Source organism: Chiloscyllium punctatum, chromosome 18 (assembly GCF_047496795.1).
Source record: "Chiloscyllium punctatum isolate Juve2018m chromosome 18, sChiPun1.3, whole genome shotgun sequence".
Taxonomy (NCBI): Eukaryota; Metazoa; Chordata; class Chondrichthyes; order Orectolobiformes; family Hemiscylliidae; genus Chiloscyllium; species Chiloscyllium punctatum.
This window is the reverse complement of record NC_092756.1, coordinates 94,973,552-94,991,852: the sequence shown is the minus strand read 5'-3', so window position 1 is coordinate 94,991,852 and position 18,301 is coordinate 94,973,552. Positions and strand designations below refer to the sequence as shown.

Here is an 18,301-nt window from a genome sequence, read left to right as displayed (position 1 = left end):
AACTCAGGATTATTTCTTTTATTCTTTAAAGATGTTTGAATACATCCAGAAATGTTCAGTATATCAGTCCTGTGAAACTTCCTGAGCCTAAGATATTGGGCAAGGCATAGTGGTCAGTCTCTGTAATCCAGATATCTGAAGGTAACGTTTCTGGGAATGTGGGTTCAAATCTTACTGTGGCCATTGGTTAAATTTTAAATATCAGGAAATCAAACTGGACACAATAGTAATACTACTGTCATTTTCATTAAAATGAAATCTGGTTCTCTAATGCCTTTTTGGGCAGGATAAAGCTGCCATCCTTGCCTGATCTGCAGTGGGTAGCATGGTGGCTCAGTGGTTAGCACTGCTGCCTCACAGCACCAGAGACCCTTGGCAACTGTCTGAAGTTTGCACAGTCTCCCTGTGACACTGGGATTCTTCTGGGTGCTGAGGTTTCCTCTCCCAGTCCAAAGATGTGCAGATTAGCTGGATTGGCCATGTTAAGTTGCCCATTGCATCAGGGGATGTGCAGGCTAGTGGATTGTCCTGTGACAGGAGTGGGCCTGGGAGGGATGCTCTTCAGAGAATCAGTGTGGACTCAATGGGCCAAATGGCCTGCTTCCTCACTGTAGAGATTCTGATTCTGATACATGTGACTCCAGACTCTCAGGAATGTGACTAAGCAAGCAAGGGTCAGTCAACGTTGGTCAGGGCAATTGGGGATGGGTAAACAAATACTGGCAACGGCACCACATGTCTAAAAGGAGGCAAATGAAGAGGGAGCTGACTTCTAGTCCCTCAGTTCTGTCAATCCTATACAACGGTTGTCCCCATTTCTTGCTGTGATTTGTTTTTGTCTGCAATAGTGCCAATGGGCAACAAAGTGGTTGGAATTGCCTTATTCTGTTTCCAGAAGCCAGAGCAGGATGAGTGGGGCAATGGTCTGGAGGCAATGCAGAGAGCTCTGCAGATGGAGAAGGATGTGAACCAGAGTCTGCTGGATCTGCACAAACTCTCCTCTGGCCACACTGACCCTCATGTGAGTTCTTGATGGGTGAATCTTCAGTGGCGTTGAAGGGGATATTGGAATCTACCCTGCACTCCATGTTTTTAACCTGTTCTTGTAAATAGCCAGCTGTTCCAACAATCCATAGAAACTAATTCCATGTCTGTCTGATCCAAATACTCCATACCACCCTCCTGGAGAAGCACTACTTGGATGAGCAAGTGAAGATGATCAAGAAGCTGGGAGATCACATCACCAACCTGAAGAAACTGGGAGCCCCTGAGAATGGCCTGGGAGAGTACCTGTTTGACAGGCTCACCCTGGGGGAGAGTGACTAAATTTATTCCTGATCTATTCTATCTTTATCATGTACAATATCATCCCCTTAATTGAGGTAGTCTTTCAATTTATGTCCAACATAAGTAACTTGTTTTTGCAGAATGAAATAAAATGGCATTTAGAACTGCCTTAGTCTGTCCTGCTTGCAACTGTCAATTGCCTCTTGCAAGGCAATTGCATGAGTTCAGACTTGGATCGCACTACAGTAATGCTTTCAATTTGTAGTAGCTCATGTGTGCTGTAGGAAACTGATCTCCACCCTTGCTCCCTTTCAAAATACATTGCTCCATTAACTGCAATCTAGTTTTTTAATTCTGTGAACTTTTGCTTGCCTTTTTATTTATTCTGAATAAAATAGCAACACCTGCTGGTCTTCTAAGCAAAAGGATCATCACTGTTTCCAGTGGCAAATGTTGATTCGTGTCTGTACTCAAAAATTCTTAAAGTTGCTCCAAAATACTTCAGTTCACAGGGGTGGGACAGGAGGTCCTGTTCAATGTAGCTTGTCTTCATGTAGTGGTGTTTTAATGCAACATCTTTGCTGCAATGATTGATTTAAAGTAAATTATCAAAACCTATGGCAACAATTGGCCCAGCTTCTAGGTAGGTGTTCTCCTCTATAAAGGAGAGGCAATGGAGCAGTTTAGGACTTGACCAACTGCATCCAGTCAGCAATAGTAAAGGGGTTTAAAATCTGGCAGGTGTAACAGTCTAGGATTGGAGCTAGGCAGAGAGTTACAATCGCAAGGGATGAGGATACCATAGAAATACTTGGCAGTGGAGTGACTGTTGTCATTCTAACACTTGAAGTGTCACCAAGTCATGAGCCAAAATACCTTTGTAAACAGAAACTGCTGGAACAGCTCAGTAGGTCCGGCAGTATCTATGCAGAAAAATCCGTTAACATTTCAGGTCTGGTGATCCTTCCTCAGAACTGATGGTAGCTAGGAATATGTTGGGTTACCTGCAGGAGGTAAGGTGGGGGCAGCTGGTAAAGGATAAGTGATAGGTGGGCGTAGAGCCCAAAGGAAAAGAACAGTTGGGCAGACAAAGGAATGGATCCTCTGGATAGGAGGGTGAATAACTATTAATTGCAACTGGTTGTTGCTAACAATGAGTGTGTATAATAGTGGACTATGATAACAAGGCCTGGTGTGTGGGGGTCAGAGTATGGACATGGGTGAGTTCATGCCTTAAAATTGTTGAACTTTTGAATACACTGGTGCGTGGGGTTTGGACAGACTCATAGTATTTGGATTCTTCTAACTCTGTCGGTTAATTTTGAACCACTCAAATCAATTTTAACATCCTATATCTGGTTTTAATGTCTGGTATTTTTCATGGACTAACATGCCCTTTTAAGGGATAAAAACATTGACTTGAGATGGCCGATGCAATCGCTTGACCACAACTTGAGCAGCTCACAAAACTAGCAATAGACTAGAAGCAGTCTGACCTGCAATAAGTCACTGAACTGACTGAAGCCAGTCACTGGTCTGTATCTCCTGTTTGATTTACAGCAATCAGGGAGTTTCACACAATGGGACAAAAATCACCTACACATTCTCTGCAACGGTGGGGGTGAGGTAAAGCCAGATATGGGCATTCAGAAAAGAATTGTATTTCAGACAATAGCATTTGGCCAGACAAGAAAATAAATGGGTTGATAACACAAGGATCCTATAGAATTAGAAGGTATCATTTCTTCCTTCTCGCAGTCTCTTGAAGGAAACATCCAGTGATAAAGCAAATTGGAAAATATCAGTGCACTGAACTCAAAGATAATGGCAATTTGCTAATGTTGAGGCTATGCCATTAAGTAAACAACCATAGTCTCGGGTTAAAGCCTGGCACTCAAGGATTGTAAAGACGTCACCAATTGCATGTTCTTTGATTTCCCCTTGTACTGGATACTTGAAAATTTATGTTTTTATTTTTCTCCAGGTTAGTGTGTGTCATGAGCAAAGTCATTATGGAGATATAAAATTTTTTTAATTCCAATGTGTATACTTTGAAAAAGGTCAGTGGATGTAAATTCAGTGAGCAACTGGCAGAATTGTGCCTGGAGCCATGGAAAGTCTCTCCAATGCAGAAAGAATTAAACCTTAATCTCAAATCCTAAAGGAAAGAGCTAGCCAGAAGCTGCATACCCAACCCCTCTCAGCGGGAAGCCATCTCCTGCAGATACACTTGTGTTTCAACCAAGGGACACACAGAAGCAAAGGTTAAAAACCGACTGCAACCCCTGCTCCATGTGCTATTCTACGGTGAAGACTACAGCTTGAGAACAGCCACTAAACACCCCCACACTTCAGGTAAGGAAGAGAAGTCTCTCTCTTGCTGAGTACTGACTGCTAGCCACTATCAAAAGGAATGCAGAAAATGGAATTTCAATCTACCTGTAAAGTCAAGAAGCTCAAACTGACTGCTCTCCTCCAATGTCAATGTTACAGGTGCCATCGAATATAACTGCCTCAATATTCTACTATCTTTTTTTTAACATTCCTTCAACGTCAGAGGGTTAAAACCTTGGCAATAACAGCACTACATAATAACAGTACCTACATCATAAGGACTACAGCAGTTCAAGAAGACATAGCGACTCAGAGGTTAGCACTGCTGCCTCACAGTGCCAGGGACCCAGGTTCAATTCTCACCTCAGATGACTGTCTGTGTGGAGTTTACATGTTCTCCCCGTATTTCTGCAGGTTTCCTCCCACAGTCCAAAGATTTGCAGGTTAAGGTGGGTTGGCTGTGGTAAAATTGTCCATAGTGTCCAGGATGTGCAGGTTAGGTGGGTTTGCCATGGTGAATACAGGATAGGATCTCAGTGGGACACTAGGTGCAAGTGAGGACTGCAAATGCTGGAGATTACAGTCAAGAATGTGATGCTGAAAAAGCACAGCAGGTCAGGTAGTATTTGAAACTTGATTGACGTTTTGGGCAAAAGCCCTTCATCAGGAAATTTTCCTGCTCCTTGGATGCTGCCTGACCTGCTGTGCTTTTCCAGCATCACACTCTTGACTCTCAGTGGGATGCTGTTCAGCAGGCCAGTATGGACTTGATAGGCTGAGTGGCCTGTTTCCACATTTTAGGGATTTTAAGATTCTAAGGCAGTTCACTGACCTTAATATCAAGGGGCAATCTGAGCTAGGCAATAAACATGGGCCGTTTGCAACACCCACCATGGATTATGGTACCATTGGGCTCAAATATCCAGAGGCCTGGGCGACTGTCCTGGGGACAAACGTTTAAGTCCCACCATCAACTTAATTGCAATGAACAGATGCAAGCAAATGATGTGGAAGATAACAATAGTCTCAATGGTGGTCACCATGTCAACTGTCACCAGATGTTGAAAAAAGCCATCAGATTCAGTCATTTACTTCAGAGTAGGAAATCTGCCGTCCTTACCCATTCTGGCCTACATGTGACTCTACATGCCCTCAAATGGCCCTCGTAATGCCCCCTCCATGCAAGGGCAATTAGGGATGGGTAACATCCAGTGGCCACTTGCCAGTGGCTCCTGCATCTCAGTAAAAAATAGTGGGAGGAGATTTGTGAGAGATAGCAGGCATTTGGGCCAAATGGCCTGTCTCTGTGAGGTTGAGCTGGGTAATTGTGTTTCATTGCCTTCCAGATGTGGAAAGGTTCAGGGGGTTTTCCAAAGATCTCATTCCACAGGTTCCCTGTTGAAAATCTATGTGGGAGTCCAGTGTGGGGACAGGGGGATGGAGTGGGGGCTGTTTTCCTTTACACTGAACTCTCCCAATCTAACAAGGTAAAAACAATGACTGCAGATGCTGAAAATCAAATACTGGATTAGTGGTGCTGGAAGAGCACAGCAGTTCAGGCAGCATCCAACGAGCAGCGAAATCCAGGCAGCATCCAACGAGCAGCGAAATCCAGGCAGCATCCAACGAGCAGCGAAATCCAGGCAACAGGCCACTCTCCCTTCGTCACGAGCTGTATGTGGGGTCAACTGTTCCATGGCCAGGGTATCGGCGATTGAACAATTCACCTACTGCAGTCTGAGCTGGTGTGTAGGAGGGGAAGGCCAGGGAGAAAGCTTTGTATTTTTATTACCACCACACTCCTTCCGACCATACCCCTCCCCACCCCCCCCACCTCCCCTCCTCACTCCCACCCACCTCAGAACGGCCCAAAATCTTTACAGCCATTCTTTGTAACTTAGGAAACACTGCAGCCACTGCGCACAGCAAGATCCCACTGAAAGATATCTCAAAACAAAACAGATTTTTTAAAAAATGACATGAGATAAATGTTAGCCAGGACACTTCAAACCCAGGTGGCCACTCAGTCCATCCCAAAGGGCAGCAGGAGGCTCCACTGGAGAATAGTGCCTCTGACAGTGCAGCACTCCATCAGTGTCAGCCTGAATTCCAGGCTTTGGGAGGGTGGGGTAGGGGGCACAAGATTTCAACCGACATCCCTCTGACTTGGACAAGCTGTCAATGAAACGGAAAGCTCTGTGGGAGGCAATCCACTTCCAAACTTCAAAACCCCTCGGCGCTCAGACGGTTAAATCGGGCCACATGCTGCGAACAGTGCGATTGGCCACGACTCAGAGCTAAAGCAGGCTGCGCTTCATCATCTCTGTCATCTTATCTCCCCTACCCTACAGGCTGACCTCGCCCTCACAGGCGTCATTTGACAAAAAAAAATAATCTTCCACACTTTGGCTTCAGGGGATAGTGGAGTGGGGGCTGTGGGAGCACGTGGGAGCGAGAGCGGTAGACAGAGAGAGAGAGAGAGGGAGAAAGACCCAGAGAAACAGAGAGAGCGAGAATCAGCTATTTAGAGGAGCCTTGCCATGTCAGAAAGCAAGGGTGAGGAGAACATGCTCATTACTGAAAAGGAGACAGACACAGCTGGGTTGTCCAAGGCCCCCTGCTTGGAGCTGCGAACGGCCATGGAGAAATGGTGAGCTTGACAAGGGGCTTTGAACCAAATTCCTGTCTGATTGTAATTTTATGGGCGGCGTGAAGAACTTCACGGTAAAATGTGGTGTTTTGCTTCAAATTACTGACAGCATTGCTGAATCACTTTGCAGGGCATCTGCGTGGGGAACCAAGCAGCTCGTACATATCGCGGGTTAACCATTTCTGTGGAATTCCGGCTGTCCCATCTCGTTCTCCCAATTAGAGTGACTGTACAATTAGTGTTGTTTACTCCACCTCACCCAGTGCAGGAGGAGGGAGTCTTGACGCACGCCCTTTGATTATTGTCCATGACAATTACCGGCAACACACAGACAGTCAGCGTCAGCCTGTGGCAGTTATTGTTATCTATGACAGTCAGTGTCAGCCATGACAGTGTCGGCCTGACAGTTCGTGTTGTCCATGACAGTCGGCGTAGCCCATGCAAGTTAGTGTCGGCCATGACATTCGATATCATTCATGACAGTTAGTGTTGTCCAAGACAGTCGGTGTCGGCAATGACAGTGTCAGCCATGGCAGTTAGTGTCGGCCATGACAGTGTCATCCACAACAATCAGTACCACATCGGGGCTGGCCTTCCATTCTAACCTGGATTATAGAAATTCTGCCACTTTGAATATGCCTTTAAAAATGCTGAAAGGAGAGGACTATGTATAAAGGAATGCAGAACACTTCCATCATATAGAGAAGGCAAAGGGCTGGATTAACTAGTAAGCATAAAACTATTCTAAAGAGGCAATAAAACAAACCAAAGAACTGTGGATGCTGGAAATCAGAAACAACAACAAACATTGCTCGAAAAGCTCAGCTGGTATGTGAAGAGAGAAAGCAGAGTTAACATTTCGGGTCCAGTGACCCTTCTTCAGAACAATACAGAGCTACTGTAAGGGAGGCAATAACTTTATTCATATGTGGAATAATATTACAATATGTGACAGAGATTAGTCCCTCAGCTAAATGGGGAGGAAGGCAGTGGGATTGAGGTACAGTCAAGTGTCTATGGAAGTATCAGATAGAAGGGCTGACAGCGGCCCTATATTTTGATATAGTTCTGGGTGTGGTTTTGATCTCCCTTTCTGCGGAAGGGTGTTCTGACAACAGATGGAGAGCAACAACGGGTTTAGCCAAAACAAAAACCAGAAATTGCTGGAGAATCTCAGCAGTTCTGGCAGCATGTGTGGAGAGAGAAACAGAGTTAATGTTTCAGGTGCAGTGAACCCTTAAAGAAGAGTCATCAGTCTCCAAATATTAACTCTTTCTTTTCACAGACGCTGCCAGACCTGCTGAGTTTCTCCAGCAATTACTGTTCTTGTTTCAGATTCCTGGCATCCACAGTTCTTTGTTTATTAAAGCTTTACCATACTGGTACCTGGGGGATGGCAAGACTGATGTATGAAGGAAGACTGGATTGGGCAGGATTATATTCCCAGGAGTTTAGGAAAATTAGGGTGCGGGGAGATCTCTTAGGAACCTATACAATTCTACAGGACAAGGCAGGATAAATGCAGGAAGGCTGGTCTTGATTGTGGGGAAGTCCAGAACCAGGGGTCAATATGGGGTGGGCCATTGAGATTGAGATGCGGAGAAATGTCTTCACCCAGGGAGTGGTGCCACAGAAAGTAGCTGAAGCTAAAGGGATCAAAGGGTACGGGAGAGGTAGCAGGAACAGGCGTTTGAGTTGGATCAGCAGCCATGATCATATTGAATGGCAGAACAGGCTTGAAGGGCTGAATGGCCTACTCCTGCTCCTGTTTTCAATGTTTCTGTGAACCAACTGATTGCTTATAAAGGAGTCTGTCGGTTATTCGCTCTCTGGGGTGAGGCAGGGCCAATATCATCCTGGGCCAGGCAGTAGATGCTTGGCAGCGAATTGCCTCATGAATCCCTTCAAAGGAGATAGCAGATGATGTTCTTTAACAGTTGCGTCAATGGTCCCATTCAATTAGGACAATGTGAAGCTTTGGAAGGCAATAGCAGTTGGGTGACCTATGGAAGCTAGAGCAAACCCTTGTTCAAAGAGAGGTGAATCTTGCATTAACATTGGCCCTTTCAGACCCTCTGACATGCTAGATATCCAGCCACATCTGAAGTATAATGCTCCCCTCTCCCCTGGAGCGAATGCAGCAGTCGACTGGAGCACAGCAAGATCCCACTCGAGGGCTGTGAGCCATTTCAAGAATGTGTTGGCATGGGAAAAAATATTGACTGGGGCAGGGTGGAGAAACAGAGGCAGGGATGTTTTCCCTTGCGAATGATGCCTTCCACAGCCAAATAGTCTGTGGGCTCTCGCCATCTGGAACTGGGTGAAGAGTTGAATGGCTGCCAACGTGGAGTTTTGAGTGTGGCAATTTCGAGGGGTGGAAAGAGTAAAACCCGGAGAGGGTGCAGTGAAAAGATCATGAACAACCAGGGAAAGCCAACCTGTTTGTCTCTGATTCTGTTGCGTGCAGTTCCTAGTATTATTTTAGTGTCAAATTCACTGCCCTAATTCAAGCTGAAAGTGACTTTGTCTGTTTATCAGGCAAGGCCAGCCCCAGGGCAAGGGCTAAGGACTGTGTCACAGGGATGGATAATTTGAACTGTCAGATTCCAGGCTGACTCAGCGCCTGTGTAACTATTGGAACTAGGGAGGAATTTCTGAGCTTTTTCCAGCTGGATGCCGTTGTATCTCTATTGTGCTTGTGTAATGAAGTTTGATTGCCCATCGGTGCTGGATCCGCCCTGATAAACATTTTTGTACAAATTCGAGATTACAGAATGCTTCTTTAAATTTGCACAGTCTGGGAACAGTGTGGAATGTAATTTTAGTCTGGTTATTAACTTGAGTGGTATTATTACTGAAGAATTGTATACTCTGTCTGGTTGAAATGCTCCATGTAGCAAGATTTACATGCGGTGCTTCATTGTTGCCACACTTCAGATCCCTCCTTGACCAGCCAAATCCGCTTGCAATGCCTCACACATGCACTCACATACGGTCACATGGACTACACATGTATGCATTCATTTAACAGACATCTCTCACTAGAGGAAAAGTCCCACACTTGAGTAAAAGCTAAACACTACTGGATGCTGGAAATCTGAAACAAACACAGACTGATTGAGAAACTCAGCAGGTCTGTGGAGACAGAAACAGAGTTAACGTTTCCAGTCTGAGATGACTTCTTCAGAAGAAACACTGACTCACTCGGCTTCAAATCATTTTAGTATTATTCAAAAGAAAAACACAAGACTTGGAAACAGGAGAGGGCCGTCCAGCTAAAATAAAATTAAAGTACTGAGGATGCTGGAGAGCTGGAATTAAAACACAGGGAGTTCTGAAGGAGTCATCTCAGACTCATCCTGTTAACTGTATTTCTCTGCCCACGGATTCTGCCAGACCAGTTGAGTTTCTGCAGCACTCTGTTTCTATTTTGGAAACCACTTTGTCTCTTGAATCTGTTCCATTATTTAACAAGAATGTGGCTGATTGGTATCTCAGTGCCAACATTCCTTTGTTCTGTATTCAGGACAAAGCAGCCGGCTTGACTGGCACCACATCCACAAACAACAGCACCAGGGACCTAGGTTCAATTCCTGCCTCGGGCAACTGTCTATGTGGAGTTTGCATGTTCTCCCCGTGTCTGTGTGGGTTTCCTCCGGGTGCTCCGGTTTCTTCCCACAGTCCAAAGATGTGCAGGTTAGTTGAATTGGCTATGCTAAATTGCCCGTAGTGTTAGGTGCATTAGTCAGGGTGGGTTGCTCTTTGGAGGGTTGGTGTGGACTTGCTGGGCCGAAGGGCCTGTTTCCACACTGTAAGTAATCTAATCTAATCTAATCCACTTCCTCCACCACCGACACTCAGTAGCACCAGTATGTTCTATCTACAAGATGCAAGCAGAATTTCATGAAGGCTCCTCAGGCAGCACATTCTAAATCCATGGCCACTTCCATCTAGAAGGACAAAGGGCAGCAGATAGATGGGAACGTCATCCAGTGCAAGTTCCCCTCCAGCCACTCACCATTCTGACTTGAAAATATTTTGGCTGTTCCTTCAGTGTCACTAGATCAAAATCCTGGAACTCTCTCCCCAAGGCATTGTGGGTCAACCTGCCACACGTGGATGCCAGCAATTTAAGAAGGCATGGTGGCTCAATGGTTAACACTGCTGCCTCACAGCACCAGGGACCTGGGTTTGATTCCACCCTCGGATGACAGTCTGTGTGGGTTTCCTCTGGGAACTCTGCTTTCCTCCCACAGTCCAAATATGTGCAAGTTAGATGGATTGAGCACGCTGAATTGCCCATGGTGTCCAGGGATGTACAGGCTAGGTGGATTAGCCCTGGGAAATGCAGGGGAAGGGGGGTTGGTTGCTCTTCAGAGGGTCAGCATGGGCTGAATGGCCTGCTTCCACACTGTGGTGATTCTATGAAGCCAGACCACCACCACCTTCACAATGGCAACTACAGATGGCTTTGACTTCCCCAGACAAAGTATCTTCAAACAGCCTTTTGGACAGGAAACCACCAGCACGTGACTGTCTCCTGTTCAGAGATGTCATTGCATAAATCTGGAGCAAATGGCACCTGTAGCCAGGCCTCCTGCCTCAGAGGTGGGGACACTTTCACTGCATCTTGGTACACAATTTCTATTAATTACAGAAATGATGCTCACTGCATTGATCTTACTGTAATGCATCAAGCCCTGAGGGGACTTGAAAGGATGGATTTTAAAAGGATGCTATCCCTCATGGGAGAGACTGGCACTAGGGGACACAGTTTAAATTTAATGGGCTTCTTATCTAAGGAGAGATGAGAGTTTTTTTCTCAAGAATGTTAAGGGAACTCTATTATCCGGTGTCGGAGGCAGTAATTGAACATTTTTAAGGCAAAGTTAAATTGACTTTTGATGAATGGGGGGGTCAAAGGTCATTGGAGTAGGTAGGAATGTGGAGATGAGACCACAATCAAATCAGCCATGATTGAATTGAATGATGGGATAGGTTCAAGAGGCTGAGTGACATCTTCCTTCTCCTAATTCCTATGTTCTCTAAATTACCATACTCTCATTTCCATCCCCTTGGTCCCATATTTCTGTAAATAAAATAAATCATTTTTGACCTTTTTGTAAATCTTGTTCCCACTCCAACAACTGGAGGCAGGGTATATAAGAAAGACCTTTAGAATCATTGATTGGTTACAGCACAGGAGCTGGCTATTTGGCCTTTTGTGTGTGTGTGTAGCTGCCCACTATACAACTCACTGGTTCCCATTCCCTTGCCCTTTCCTCATAGCCCAGCAGCTTCTTTTCTCTTCAGATAATTATCCAAGTTTCAGGTTAAGGTTTGGGACTGTGCCGGAGTGTGAGCCTCAGTTGCATTTTCCAAACAGTGGTGAATATGCTTTTAACTTTGTTTTTTCGTGGTTTACAGCATTGCAGATAATGGTGAAGAGAAATGTAAAGAAGCAACTCAGGCCTACAAAAGTTGCATGAAAGCCTTAGGACTTAAAGTTTAACAATGGCTGACTGGTGAGTATCTGTTATGTGATTGGCTTTGGCTCAGTTTTGGTGGCCATTAATAGGATTTGTACATTGATACTTAACCTGCTTAGCTGCTCCTTCCTTGGTCATTAAGACATGGAGTTGCATTCAAACCCAGATCTTCAGACTCAAAGATACAGTGTTGCAGGACCTCTTTCTCCTATCCCTCCCTCTTACTTAACCCAAGTTTCCAAGCTCCCTATCCAAGAGGGAACTTTTTTACACTAGTGTGTAGGAGGTTGAGGGGTGACTTTATTCAGGTTTATAAAATCATGAGGGGCATAACTAGGGGATTTTCCCGAGGGTGGGGGACTTCTAAACTCAGCGGGTTTATTTTTAGGGTGAGAGGAGTAACTTTTAAAAAGGACATGAGGGCAAGATTTGAACACAGAGTGGGTCATGTGTGGAATGAACTTCCTGATGCAGTGGTGGATGCGGGTACAGTTACAATGTTTAAAAGATATTTGGATGAGTACGTGAATAACAAATGTTTGGAGGGATATGTGCCAAGCGCAGAAAGGAGGGACTAGTTCAGTTTGGAAACACAGTCAGCATGGACTGGTTGGAGCAAAAGGTCTGCTTCAGAAATATATGACTCAATGAGGAGAGTACCCTCCTCCTTGATCCTACTCCTGTCCTGAACCTCCCCCCCCCTCCCACCCCCCCAAATTTCCACAGCCAAAAACTCCTACCTATCTGGTGACATCGTAAATTATTGTAGAACAGCACAGCTCAGAGGAAAGTCATTTGGGCCATCCTCGCCCTACCAGGTTTTTTTTTGAAACAGCTAGCCTATTGTTCTTACCAGAATGCCCTTTTATCCACATTGCCATGTACTTTTGCTTCCCCTTTTGGGTATATACATGATTCCTTTGTGAAAGTTACTGAAAAATCTGCGTCCATTATCAGAAACGTTTGAGTAGGTTGACCAAGTAAGGACAGAAGTTTCCTTCCCTAAAGGGCATTAGTGAAACAGATGCGCTTTTCCGACATGGATTCATAGTCATCATTAGACTCTTAATTCCAAACTTTTATTAAATTCAAATCCCACATTCTGCCGTGGCAGGATTCGAACTTGGGCACCCACGTGAGTTGAGTTTCTGGATTAACTAGCCAATGATAATACCACTCGGCTGTTGGTACTGCAGGTACTTGCATCTCTCTGAGCTGCCCAATTCCTCACTGGACCTTCTTCCAAGGTTCCTCAGTCCATTTTCCCATTACTGCCCACTTACTGACAAACCTTCTGCTTGGCAATTAAACTAGAGCAGAACTGTCACATTGAGCCATCTCATTCTGATTTGATTTCATTGTGTACTCAACCATGAGGTACACAATTTATGATGGATCCGTCCAATCCCAACCTTGAACCTTTCAGTGGAGTGACACTAGGTCTGACCTACAACATGAAGCTGTTCCAATTCCAAGGTCCACAATCTTCACCCTTGACCTTATGTGACAGAAAGACTTGCATTTATATAAAGCTATGCTGAATTTTAAAGCTTCCAAAACAGTCAACAATTACTTCTGGCAACAAACAAGTTATGCACAGTACACAAAAATAAATGCCCAGAAATAACTAACCAATTAGAACAGGGTGGTTGCACTATGGTGGCGATAATTAACATGCTCTTTCTAGCCTCCCTTTTTCCTTCAATTGTAGCCAGGACATGATATTTTACATCAAACCAAAACTAATTTTGAAGATCACTTGTGCAGTGTTAGTTCAATTTGTCCCCTTGAGTGCTCCACATCCAGCGCTGAGACGGAGTTAAGCTGAGATCGATCCACACTCTCAGACCAGGCAGTGAGGAACGGATCACCACTGATTCAACATTCATCTGATATCACTCTCCAGCATGCCTTGGTGTGAGAGGCCCAATCAATTTGAGTTCATCAACAGACATGTCCTTTATTGGCAACTCCAAAATATACATGTGCAAGTGAACTTATTTATTTTTCAGGAGGATGATTTTATAATTTGCACCAATACTGTTAGCTCCTCAGCCCCAACCGAATACTGCTTACCAACTCCTCTTCCTGTTAGATGTCCCATTTCCTTCTTCGTGGCAGAGTGGGAAAGATGCCACTTTTAGCTTCCCTCTAAAAGCCTCCTACTTCTTCAACCACAATTTCTGGTCCCTCCATCCAATCCCCTCATCTCACAATTTGTGCCAAATCTGTGAAGAAGCTTGGGATGTTTTATTACATTTAAATTTGATAAACAATGTATCGGAACTTTGATATCACTGTCTTGCTTTGAGAGATGTAACATGAGTCTAAGTTAAGGCGAATATTTCTTTGCCTCCAATACCAATTCAAAACTTCAGTAACTGTTGCTTTTCAGAGAAGATTATAGAGATGTACAGCATGGAAACAGACCCTTCGGTTCAACTCATTCATGCCAACCAAATATCCTAAATTAATCTCGTCCCATTTGCCAGCATTTGGCCTAAATCCCCCTAAACCCTTCATATACAAATACCCATCCAGATGCCTTTTAAATGTTGTAATTGTACCAGCCTCCACCACTTCCTCTGGCAGTTCATTCCATACATGCACCACCTAAAGCTGCCCTTTGGGTCTCTTTTAAATCTTTCCCCTCTCACCTTAAACCTATGCCCTCTAGGTTTTGAACTCCCATACCTTGGAGAAAAAAGACCTTGTCTATTCACTCTATCCATGCTCCTCATGATTCTATAAGGTCACTCCTCAACCTCTGAAGCTCCAGGGAAAACTAACCCCAGCCTATTCAGCCTCTCCCTACAGCTCAAACTCTCCAATCCCAACGATATCCCCCAAAATCTTTTCTGAAACCTTTTCAGTTTATCAACATCTTTCCTTTAGCAGGGAGACCAGAATTGAACACAGTATTCAAAAATTATTTTTTAAAATGAAAAACAATTGAATCTTCACAATTCCAATTTCCACTTTAATCTTCATAATTTCTTCTTCAATTTCCATTTCTACGCATAAGTTAAGACGCGATAGCGCACTAATCTCCAGCAGTGGGCCATACGACACAACTATCTCCTGCTCTGAACCACACAGCTCTCCCTTCTGACCAATTTATGCCAACACTCATGGAATTTGTAAAACCAGCCAAGATAAAGTATAATGCAATGGGCTCTTAAAATTGAATTGGACAGTTACTACACAGAAATCCATCAATTCGTTGCCAGCTCTCTGTTGGAACAATTTAGTTAGTTTCACTCACCCCCTTCCCTTACTAATCTCTTTGGTGCTTATCCATTTCTGTTCACATGCTCTGGTTAAATTTGCCCCCAACACACACACAGGCAGTGAATTCTAAGTCCTGAGGAATGTTACTACTGCCCTCTAGTGGTACAGTGGTGCCATTCCTACTCCTGTATCACAGGGTTCAGGTTCGAGCCCCACCTACTCCAGTGGTATGTAATAATATCTCTGAACAGGTTGATTAGAAAAACAGGTTAAATAGAAAAAAAGAAAATCTTTGCATTGTACGTTTGTCAATCGCTTGACATGTATCCTCTGCTTCTTGATCCTACCATCAGTAGGAACTTTTCCTCTGTCTACACCCTTCATGGTTCTGTCCATTTCTATCCTATCTCCACTCAACCCTCTCTTCCCAATGCAAAACAACCCCTACTCCTCAGATTTCTAGATGTGACTGAAGTGATTCATCCGTAGAATTGACATGCGTAAAGCCTTCACAACAATTACATGAGAACTAACAGCAGGAGTAGACCATGTTTCCTCTTTGGCCTGCCTGTAACTCAGAACCTTAGATTAGCACGTTTCATCATGAAAGGTTGATCACCCTTCAGGCCCCCTCTACATCAGCGCTCTATATATGGGGAAGTACCAGACAATGTAGGAGGAAATGGTGAAATAAGTAAAATTAGAATAACAGAAAAAAAAATCTTCAATTTTCTCCCTCTGCAAAGCGAGTCAGACTTCACATCAGCCCATAGCATAGCGAGTGCCTGAAGCTGGACAAGTGCCAAACATGTGCACAAGAGTAGTTGACCCTTCTCCTCCAATGTGGGGGCTTCCCTACACATCAGTTTCATGGATCTCCTGCTCCTTGTCTTTCAGCTCCTCCCCAACATGGACATCTTGGCCGACCATCATCACTTGAAGATTCAGCCAATGTGCAACAGAGAGATCCACCGAAGGTGCTGACCAACCGAATCCTTTATAGAACCTCTGATGAAGTCTCAGCCAATCAGTATTGGCTCTAGCCCAGGATCAAACTATCAGCCAATACACTCTTGTTTTGTTGTGAACTAACGTTGCTTGGGTAAATATTTTTTAAAGTCATAAAAGTATTAAAACACTGCAGCAATTCAATGGCCATTTAATTCTGGGATGTATACTGTTGTGTCACGCAGTTCTCAAGAGACTGAATTCTTTTGTTTTTAGGAGCAGGAAAAATGTAGGGGAAGCTGATCCACTTTGTCCATAGACTGACTCCCTACTCTCAGCCCACCCCCAGTTCAGTTCAGAGACACGAAATTACAGGAGGTAGCCATTCAGCCTGAATATCTGTACTGGCCCTCTGCGATCATTTCAACCTTTCTCCGTCGATTTGCAATTTCTTTCTTTTTCCTGATGCCTGTGCAATCCTGTTTCATAAACCGTGATTGAATTCATTGCACACTCAAGCAATACGTTTCTGATGATTTGCTGTGCTGTACTTTTGTGGGAAATGGCTGTTACTGGCAAGGTATTTGTTGCCCATCCCCAACTGCTCAGGTGATTATTCCAAGAGGTTTTCCTCTTGCAACCTTTTGATCTTTAGCCAACCGCCCTTGATCTGTATCCTCAGCCTCTTTCACCAATGGCAACATTTTATTAGGATTTATCCCTTGTGATTTTGAACACTTCATAGAATCCCTGCAGGACATTCAGCCCATCAAGTCCACACTGACCCTCCAAAAAGCATCCCACCCAGATCCACCTCCCTATCCTATTCGTGTAAACCCTACATTTCCATTTGCTAATCCACCTAGCCTGCATATGCCTAGGGGTATGGGTACTGTGGGTAATTTAGCATGGCCAATCCACCTAATCATACATCTTTGGACTGTGGGAGGAAACCGGAGCACCGGAGTAGAATCAAACCTGGGCCCCTAGCACCATGAGGTAGCAATGCTAACCACTGAGCCACCCTATTCTATCGAATCACCCCTCAGTCTTCTCTTGAGGAGAACATCCCAGTTATCTCAATCAGTTTGATTTGGATGCGAGCATAAGAGGTACAGTTAGTAAGTTTGCAGATGATACCAAAATTGGAGGTGTAGTGGACAGCAAAGAGGGTTACCTCAGATTACAACACGATCTTAACCTGATGGGCTAATGGGCTGAGAAGTGACAGATGGAATTAAATTCAGATAAACGCGAGGTGCTGCATTTTGGGAAAGCAAATCTTAGCAGTATTTATATACTTAATGGTAAGGTCCGAGGGAGTGTTGCTGAACAAAGAGACCTTGAAGTGCAGGTTCATAGCTCCTTAAAAGAGGAGTTGCAAATAGATAGGATAGTGAAGGTGGCGTTAGGTATGCTTTCCTTTATCAGTCAGAGTATTGAGGAGTTGGGAGGTCATGTTGCATCTGTGCAAGGCATTGGTGAGGCCACTGTTGGAATATTGTGTGCAATTCTGGTCTCCTTCCTATCAGAAAGATGTTGTGAAACTTGAAAGGGTTCAGAAAAGATTTACAAGGATGTTGCCAGGGTTGGAGGATTTGAGCTAAAGGGAGACGCTGAACAGGCTGGGGCTGTTTTCCCTGAAGCATCAGAGGCTGATGCTTATAGAGATTTACAAAAGTATGAGGGGCATGGATAGGATAAATAGACAAAATCTTTTCCCTGGGGTTGGGGAGTCCAGAACGAGAGGGCATAGGTTTAGGGTGAGAGGGAAAAGATATAAAAGAGACCTAAGGGGCAACTTTTTCCACACAGAGGGTGGTACGTGTATGGAATGAGCTGCCAGAGGATGTGGTGGAGGCTGGTACAATTACAGCATTTAAAAGGCATCTGGATGGGGATATGAATAGGAAGGGTTTGGCGGGATATGGGCCGGGTGCTGGCAGATGGGACTAGATTGGGTTGGGATATCTGGTCGGCATGGACGGGTTGGACCGAAGGGTCTGTTTCCATGCTGTACATCTCTATGACTCTATGTAAAGTTCCTCATCCCTACAACTACTGTCAGAAGGCTTTACAATATCTTGCATCCTACTCCATTCCTTAAGTGTTCACTTGCTTATTCAACTGCAGATCACCAGAATCTAGGCAGAATATTCCAGAAAGCCCAACTTCTCATCACATGACTAACTTCACAACTAATCACTGAAACTTAATCCTGAGGGTCTGGGAGGACCATAAAACTATCACAGGCAGATGGGAAGAGTACCACACCAAGTTTTTGCATTGCTGCTTCATTGTGGTGATGGTAATTAATGTGCTCTTCTTCCACAGTGTCAAGGGATCTTCTTGTTTGTTTGTG

At 44.5% G+C, this 18,301-nt stretch overlaps 1 long non-coding RNA gene across 1 annotated transcript; it reads left to right on the top strand.

Annotated features, from left to right (window-relative positions):
• Window positions 1-5,958: 5,958 nt before the first annotated feature.
• LOC140489358 (uncharacterized) lies at window positions 5,959-16,130 on the top strand. The gene is made up of 3 exons (XR_011963123.1): window positions 5,959-6,271; window positions 11,699-11,796; window positions 15,889-16,130. It is a non-coding gene; the product is annotated as an uncharacterized lncRNA (long non-coding RNA).
• The last annotated feature ends 2,171 nt before the right edge of the window (window positions 16,131-18,301 follow it).